Here is a 9,372-nt window from a genome sequence, read left to right as displayed (position 1 = left end):
CATTTCCGCTAAAAACTCCGGAGGGGGGAATGGCTGGGCGTGAAACGTACACCACGCATCGACAATGATTCCGTATCCTGCCTTTCAACTTTGGAAGAAAGCTAACCTCGCGAAATGTGATTGTGCGAGGCGAACCTCGAAAATCTGTACCCACTATATAATGAACGACCGGGAATATAAAACAGCTCATAGTGTGTATTACCTTAATGTCGCCATGGCCTCATCGCTAGGACATTTTTCTACTACACCGAGATTCCGGTTTCGAGTCCCAGCTGGCAAACATTTTCCTTTTTTTTCTTTCTTCCCTTTCCTACCTTTTTGTATTGTATATTTCCCCTTCCCCTCCGGAGTTTTTAGCCGATGTTTATTTATAGTATAGATTATTTTTTAGTTTTTTTTTTAATTATTAATTTATTTATTTATTTATTTTTTATTTTATTTTTATTTAATGTTATTATCTTATTGATTTTTATTTTATTTGTGATGGGATGGGATGCCATGGGATGGCATGCGACTGGGATGCGGATGGCTGCGATGATGGATGGTTGGCATGGAATGGATTATGGCATGGCATTGGCAATGGATGGGATGCGTGAATGGCATGCGTGGCATTGGAGATGGATGCATGCATGGATGGCATTGGAATGGCATGGGATGCGTGGGATCGATGAGATTAGGATGGGATGGATTGGTGGGATGCGTTGTGATATGGGTGGGGATGGAAGATGGCAGGAATGGGATGGATGCAGTGGATGATAGATAAGAGACCGGTATTTTCCTTAAACCACGCGGTCACAACTGCGTACGCCACTGATATTCCCCGGGGCACGGCGGGATATCGCTAGTGCTTTTATAGATCAACGAGAAGCTATTTTTCCAGTGGGCGCATACGAAACTATTTGTCATACACGGCTTGCTAATGAATCCGATGAGTAATGAATTCATAATGAAAAATATTTATTTATGCTATTGTTTTTAGTAAATATAGAAACGGCTGGTTTGTTTTTAGGTGGCGATCATATTAGGACAGGCTGTACCTTTTATAATCGCCGCAGTGCTCGTCTCGTGCGCTGAACGTACGAAAGCACGAGCGCGCATTGCCAGAGATCGTTTTCGCATTCACGGAGACAAACAAGCTTATCGCCGTATAATAGGATGCGTATGGCAGAGAAAACGGGGAAGGCAAGATATATGTCGCTGAGGCTTCTAAGGACAAGACAAAGCCGCCATATTCGTTTCCAGCCGACTTTCTCTAGACTCCCGAAATCTAGCTGCCAGCCGGAGGAAATCGTAAGGCAACAGTGACAACAGCATGAAAAAAACAGTTGACAGCACGCCAGTCCACACCACCCCACTACTTAGCCACCCATACCTATACACACTACCACTACTCCGAACAACCACTACCCACTACAACACTCCACACCACCACCCCACTACCACCACGTGACACACCACTACCACTACTACCACCACTACAAATACCTTCATACACACTACCCACCAACCACCACCCTACCATACCACCACTACACCAACACCACCATACACCCACCCACCACACCATACCACCTACCACTCACTACCACCACTACCACACTCCCCGATACCACTGTACAACCATACCACTCCCAACACCCCACTCCACACGCCACACTCCACTCTACCACACTTACATACCAACACCACAACCACCACTAACACTCCCCTCACACCCCACTACCACATCCCCACTACCATCATGACAACACTACACCACTACAACTACCACCTACACCTCCACATCTAGACATACCACACTACCACCAACTCAACATACTCACTACTCACCACTACCCCGATTACCACCACTTACACAGACACCAACCATCCCCACCACCACCACACTACACCCTCACACACCACCACTACCAACTACAACACTACCACCATCCACCTCACATACACCAACACCACACTACCACCATACCACCACTTACCACCACCACGCATCACTATACCACCACCAACAACCGACCACTACACCACTACACCTACCACATCCCCTACACAACACCCCTACCACTACACCACTACCACATACCCACTACGACTCACAAACACACTACCACTACTGCACCTTACCATCCACTACACCACACACACACTACCACCACTACCACCATTCCACCACTCCACCAACACACCAGTAACACCACCTAACCACCTTACCCACCACCAACGACCATACCATACTATACTCAACACCACCACTCCACCACTACACCAACACCACCACTACCACATCCACCTACCCCATTAACACGATACCACAACACACTACCACCACTACCCACCAAATTAACCACACTATCTCCTATCCCGCGCGTCGAAGACCGACCGACACACACACAACCACCACACACACACCAAACACACAAACACACACACAACACACCCACACACACGCAAGACGAGAGAGAGAGAGAGAGAGGGTGTGAAGAAAGAGAGAGAGAGAGATTGAGGAGGGAGAGTAAGCCGCGTAGAAGATATTTCAGGCATGTGAGGATTGTTGACTATAAGTTGTTTCGTGTAGTTCCTTACAAACATTGTTGAAGATTTTATCTCGGTTTACACGTGCGTGACAAATCCCTTCACACTCATAGTTGCTACATTGAGTTTCGCCTTCAGATGGATTATTCTTTACTGAGAGCCATGTTTTTTTAAGATATTCAATGTGTGTTACTTAAATACATTTGCACGGTTTTTCACTAGGTCTTGCGAACTTTGTCCATCGTCACACATTGCTTGCTGAGAAGTGAAGAGTGATGGAGTTTTCTACTGATGTATTCGTCTGTCGAACGCAGGCTTGCTTACACAGCCACAACTAGAGTACAATGATTTACATTGACTACATTCATTGCTTAATATTTTGCGCGTTCACGCAGCACGGATTCCTGAAGTAGAAAAGACAGCTGATGTTGTTTCTGTCGGGAAATGCAGACTGATCCTTAGACGTCTGTCTGTAGTGGCTGATTGCTTCCTGACCTTCGTCTGCCGTCCACTAATACGACATTGCCACTGTTAACGCGAGGTGAAGCGCCTGATAGACTGCGCTTGTACTCGCATAATTGACAGCTGCCAACTGAAGTATCCGAACAGGTGATGAGAAAAAGGAAGGCGAAGAGGAGCGGAAGCTGTAGGGGAGGAGGCAGGGAAAGGAAAAGAAGAAGAGGAGCGAGGTAGAGGAGAGGGGAGGGGAATGGTGGAGAAAGAAGGGGTGGGGAAGTGGAAGGAGAAATGGAAGAGGAAGAGAAAGGGAAGATAAAATTGGAGGGGGGAGCGTGAGGGAAAGGGGAAAGGGGGAAGGGAGGGGGAATGAGGAGGCAAAAGAGGAAATGGAGGGGAAGGGGGAGGCGAGGAGAATAACGCTCCATGTCTACTCGGCGATATTGAATACGACACAATCGGTTTTGTTTCTCATACGGGCACAGACGATCCGAGTCCGACCCAGAACGATCTGATGTCACGTGTGATATTCCGATCACGTGGTTTGTACGGACTAATCTTATTCGATATACGTGTCAAATATGCACATACCAGATGTATCACTAGGATCGCAAGAACTTTTCCGTGTCCCATCCAATTTCGGGCGATATACGGAAACTGAATAATTGCATGTCTAACAACGAGATGGCAGAAGATGTGTGGAAAAAGCAAGGGAACATGAAGCATAGGTTTCACGCATTTTCGGGGTAGTGTTTGTATCGAGATATAGGGGGTTACCAGCGTAGGAGCTACGATGAATTATAGAGCTTGCTTTGCATAGTTTCTTAATCTAGGTTATTATTGTTAATATTTTGTTGTTGTTTTGTTGGTGTATTGTTGTTGTTGCTGTTGTTGTTGTTGCTGCTGTTGTTGTTGTTGTTGTAGCTGCTGCAGTTGCTGCTGTGATTATCATTTATGAATCACATAGAAGTAAATATGTAAGGGAATATGAATAAATGAATGAATATGTATGAATAAATGAATATGCATGATTGAATGTCTGTATCGGAAGTACGAATCACTAGCCATAATAACGGATAATTATGCAATAAAAACAAACACTGACAAACAACATAATTCCTTTTGAGATAAATCTTTATTGTGCTCTAATATTATAAGTAGATACAAATTGCGACACGTTGGTCGGGGAATAGAGGAACGTGAGGGAATTATAGACGTTAAGTCGAATGACATAGACAATATATATTGGCAGGGATCACGTGTGCGTTATTAGTTAGACACTCGCCTTCATAATGAAGTACTCTTCCACCAATCATGTTGTCTTCTGTGTCTCCAGAGGGGGGCAGTTAGCATGGGCCTACGATTTTGAGGGGGTCTACTGGGGGCCTACTCCTTTTAGTAGAGGCAAAGGGAGGACGCATACCCATTGTAAGTACATCATATACACGACATGTACATGTATATACCCATACATAAGGAATGAGGAAGCAAAAGAGGAAAGGGAGAAGAAGGAGAATAACGCTCCATGTCTACTTGGCGATATTGAATACGACACAATCGGTTTTGTCTCTCATGCGGGCACAGACGATCCGAGTCCGACAATAAAAAAATCCGATGTCACGTGTGATATTCCGATCACGTGGTTTGTACGGACTAATCCTATTCGATATATGTGTCAAATATGCACATACCAGATGTATCACTAAGGCCGCAAAAACTTTTCCGTGTCCCATCCAATTTCGGGTAAATTCCCCTGGTAGAAGCAAAGGGGGGACGCATACCTATTGTAAGTACACCATATACACGACATGTACATGTATATACCCATACATAAATCACATCGATCACATGTATTTAGCACTGATTACAATGAAACATAATGAGCAGTTTGAAATGGGGCCTACATTTCCCATTTGGCCTGCGCCTATTACCAGCTTTGCACGGGCCTGTGTGTCTCTGCCTTGCCTTGGATCTTTTTTTTCTTATAGACCGTCGACAGAAACATGGTGAAGTTACGAGTTGTCCATAGTAGTATATAGAGGTCCGGTCAACGAGAAAAGGTTATTTCCAAGAATAGGTTCTGTTGGGATAAGTATCACCATACTGCTGAGAGCACTGCACCACTAGCGCCCCCAAGTGGCAGGTTACAGTTAGGCGTTTCATACTACTTGCGCCTTTAATCGTAGGTGACATATCTGGGAATATTTATCCAACTAACATCCCTGGTGGTAGGTGACAATTATGCGTGTGTAATACCTCTATCGTTCTGGGAGCTGTTGTCAGAAACATTAGTCTTAACGTTAGTCTTATCATTAACTTTTTCTCGTAGACCAGACACCTCTATACTCTGCGCGTGAGAAACTCGTAACTTCACCGCGTTTCTGTCAACTGTCTATATACAAAGAGTTAACGTTAAGACTAATGTTGAGAGGAATTTTGTTTCTAGCAACGTGCCCCTGGATGGTAGGTCACAGCTGCGCGTGTTTTCTTACAGACATGTTGGTTATATTATAGCATGTATACGCCTTTCCTATACGTATGGCGGCGATTGTAACACACATCTGCTGGGTTGTCGATAAACATTAAACGGCGTGGAACTGAAAGCTTCATAGCGGCCTCACTGCGTCCTTCCTTAGTAATTACACGCACTAGCTGCGGGTACTCTCTGAGTACGGTTTCTGTGTCGAGAGTCCTGTGCATGCATGCTTGTAGGCAGCGCATAAATGTTGATACGCAGCACACGCGTGCGTACATTTGAAACACACACATGCGCGCACACACGCACACACACACCTCCACACACACACACACACACACACACAGGAACCAGGCAGGCAGCAGGCCAGCAGCAAGCACAGCAGAGCAGCACAACAACAACAACAACAGCAATAACACCAGCTCGACCGGTCAACAGCATACCACAACAACAACAGCAGGGCAGCAGCAGCAGCAGAGCAGCAGCAAACATCAACAACAGCTGTATCAGCAGCAACACCAAGAGAGCACCAGTAGCAGTAGCAGCAGCAATAGAGTAATAGAAGTAGTTGGTAGAAGTAAGAACACTCTACCGCACCAACATTCCCCACCACCACACACTACCACCACCATCCACCACCACACCACACAAGCCACAACCACCACACCACCACATCACTACCCATCGACGCACAGCCACCACCACACCAACACCGAAACCAACACAAAGCACCCACACCAACACCACCACCACCACCAACACCAACACCAAACCAACACCAACAGCCGGCCAACACTACACCGCGTTTTCCACCGCACGCACCGCCGACTACCACCAAACCGACCATGCACCATCATCACCGACCACCAACAACCACCACCACACCGCCGCCACCGCAACCACCACAACCACGCACTACCAACCGCCACCACACCACCACCACCACGCCACACCACCAGCCACCACCACCAACACCACACCACCACCACACCACCACCACCACCACATTCACCACCACTACACCACCACACGCCATCACCACACCACCACCACACCACCGACTAACACCAACATCACACCCCCACCCCATCCACCACCACCACCACAATCAGCAACCACCCACCCCACCACCACCAACACCAACCCAACACCAAACCACACCAACACCGAACACCACACCAACACCACACAACACCAACACCAAACCACCAACACAAACACCAACCACCAACACCAAGCACCAACACTAAGCCGCCACCGCCGACCCGCCCGCACGCCACCGCCACCGCCACCGCCACCGGCCACCGCCACGCCAACCACCACCAGCACCACCACAACCACCACCACGCATCACACCACCACACCGCCAGCCACCAACAACCACCACACCGCGCTTCGCCGCCGCCACCGCACCGCCGCCCGCCGCAGCCGCCGCCGACGTCACTACGACCCCGCCATGCCGCCGCCCCACCACCACCACCACCACCTCACCACCACCACTATCGACACCAAACCATCACCACCACACCCGCCGCCACCGCCACCACACCACCACCACCACATCACCACCACTCACCATCCACAACCACCACCACCACTAATCACCACCACGCAACCACCACCACATCACCACCACCACCACCACCACCACTCACACCACCACCACCATCACACACCAACCCCACACCACCACCAAACACCAAACCACACCAACACAACACCAACAGACCGAACACCAAACCAACACCTAAAACGCAACACTAACGCCGCCGCACGCCACCGAGCCGCCACCGCCACCGCACCGCCACGCCACCGCCACCACCACCACCACAACTACACCACCACCACCACCATCCCTGCCGCCACCATCACTGCGCGCACCACCGTCACTGCCACCGCCCGCGCACACCGCCACCGACACAACCACCAGCCATCTTCGCTGCCGCACCATCCCCGCCCGCCGCACCGCGCACCGTCATGCCACCGCCACCGCCGCGCCCAGCCGCGCTGCTGACCCCACCACCGGGGGCCACCGCCACTGCCGCTGCCCGCGCGCCGCCGCCACCACCACCACACCAAACACTCAACACTTAGAACTACCAACACCAACACGCAACACTCAACCACCGAACACCAACACCAACACCACACCACACCAACACCAACAACCGACAATACCCACACAGCAGTGGGCAGCACCAAAGAAAAAGCAGGCAGTAGCAGCAGCGGCAGCGGCAGCACCACCGGAACCACCAACACGAAACCACACCAACACCAACTACCACACCACCACACCAACTACGAACACAACACAAAGAAACCAACAACCAAAACCAACACCAACACGCAACAACCGAACACTGCACACCAACACCAACACCAACTACCGAACACGACCACCAACACGCACGCACACGCCGCGCGCAGCCGCCAACTGCTACCGCCACGCACCGCCACTGCCGCTGCGCCCGCCGGCCACCACCACCAACACCAAACACACACACAACGAACCAACACCAACACCACAGACCCACACCAACACCAATCACCAATCACCACGACCACAGCAGCAGCAGCAAGCAGTAGCAGCAGCGGCAAAGCGGCAGCAGCCACGCGACCACAACTACGCAAACACCAACACCAAACCAACACCAAACCAACGACCAAACCAACACCAACACCAACACCAACACCACACCGAACACCCAACACCACACCAAACACCGAACACCACCACCACCAACCACCACGCACCAGCAGCAGCACAGCAGCGGCAGCAAACAGCACCACCAACCACCACACCAACACCAACACCAATCACTGCAACACCTAACACCAACCCAACACCAACACAACAGCAAACCAACACCAACAACACCCAACACTACCACACCGCCCACTGCCTACGCGCACGCCACCGCCACCGACACCGCCACCCACTTGTCCGGACCACCCACAGGACGCACACACCACCACCACCATCAACAACACCACACCAACACCACATACCACCACCAGCCGCCGCCGCCGCGCCAACCGTCACCGCACGCACACGCCACACACCACCAGTACACCATCACCGTCCACCACCGATCACACCACCACCACCGCACCACACAAACCACCACCACACCGCCGCCACCCGCCACGCGCCGCCGCCCCGTCACACACCGCGCACCACACACTACACCACCACCACCACCACACGACCAACACAACACAACACAACACCACACCAACACCAAACCAACACACAACACCACACCCAACACGCCGTCGGCCGCCGCCGCCGCCACCGTCCACCGGCCACCGCAACCGTCCATATATATACTATTTTGTGTGTGTGTGTGTTGTGTGTGTGTGTGTGTGTGTGGTGTGTGTGTGATATTATGTGTGGTACAGTAGCACCAGTAGCAGTAGCAGCAGCAATTGTAGTAATAGTAGTAGTGGTAGAAGTAACGAACTACTCTGTGTGTGTACGCGTGGGGGGGGGGGGCGTGCGTGCGCGCGTGTGTGGTGTGTATGTGTCTCTCTCTCTCTCTCCCTCCAAGTTTACTATACATTTACCTCGCACTGTGATAGAGGCGCTGCTACGCTACGTGATCACTTGAATCCTGGTCGCCCGATAACGCGCCCCTCAATCCTGTATAATCAACTTAGCAGGACTTAATCTGATTGCGGATGTTTCATGGGAACGCAGGATACCGGGGTCGAGCTTTCATCACCGCCATATATACCAGTCAGTTAGCGGCAGTCTTCTCCACGTTTCTCTCCACGTCGATTTATTACTGAGCGGATCATGGAGGAGAGCAGGACGACCTCTTCTAAAACGACCAATACTGCCTGTCTACGAACGTGCCTATGGCTTTTAATATATATATATTATATATATATATATATAATATATA

Source organism: Priapulus caudatus, unplaced genomic scaffold, assembly GCF_000485595.1.
Source record: "Priapulus caudatus unplaced genomic scaffold, Priapulus_caudatus-5.0.1 Scaffold541, whole genome shotgun sequence".
NCBI lineage: Eukaryota > Metazoa > Priapulida > Priapulimorpha > Priapulimorphida > Priapulidae > Priapulus > Priapulus caudatus.
The sequence above is the reverse complement of the archived record's forward strand: the minus strand, read 5'-3'. Positions refer to the sequence as shown.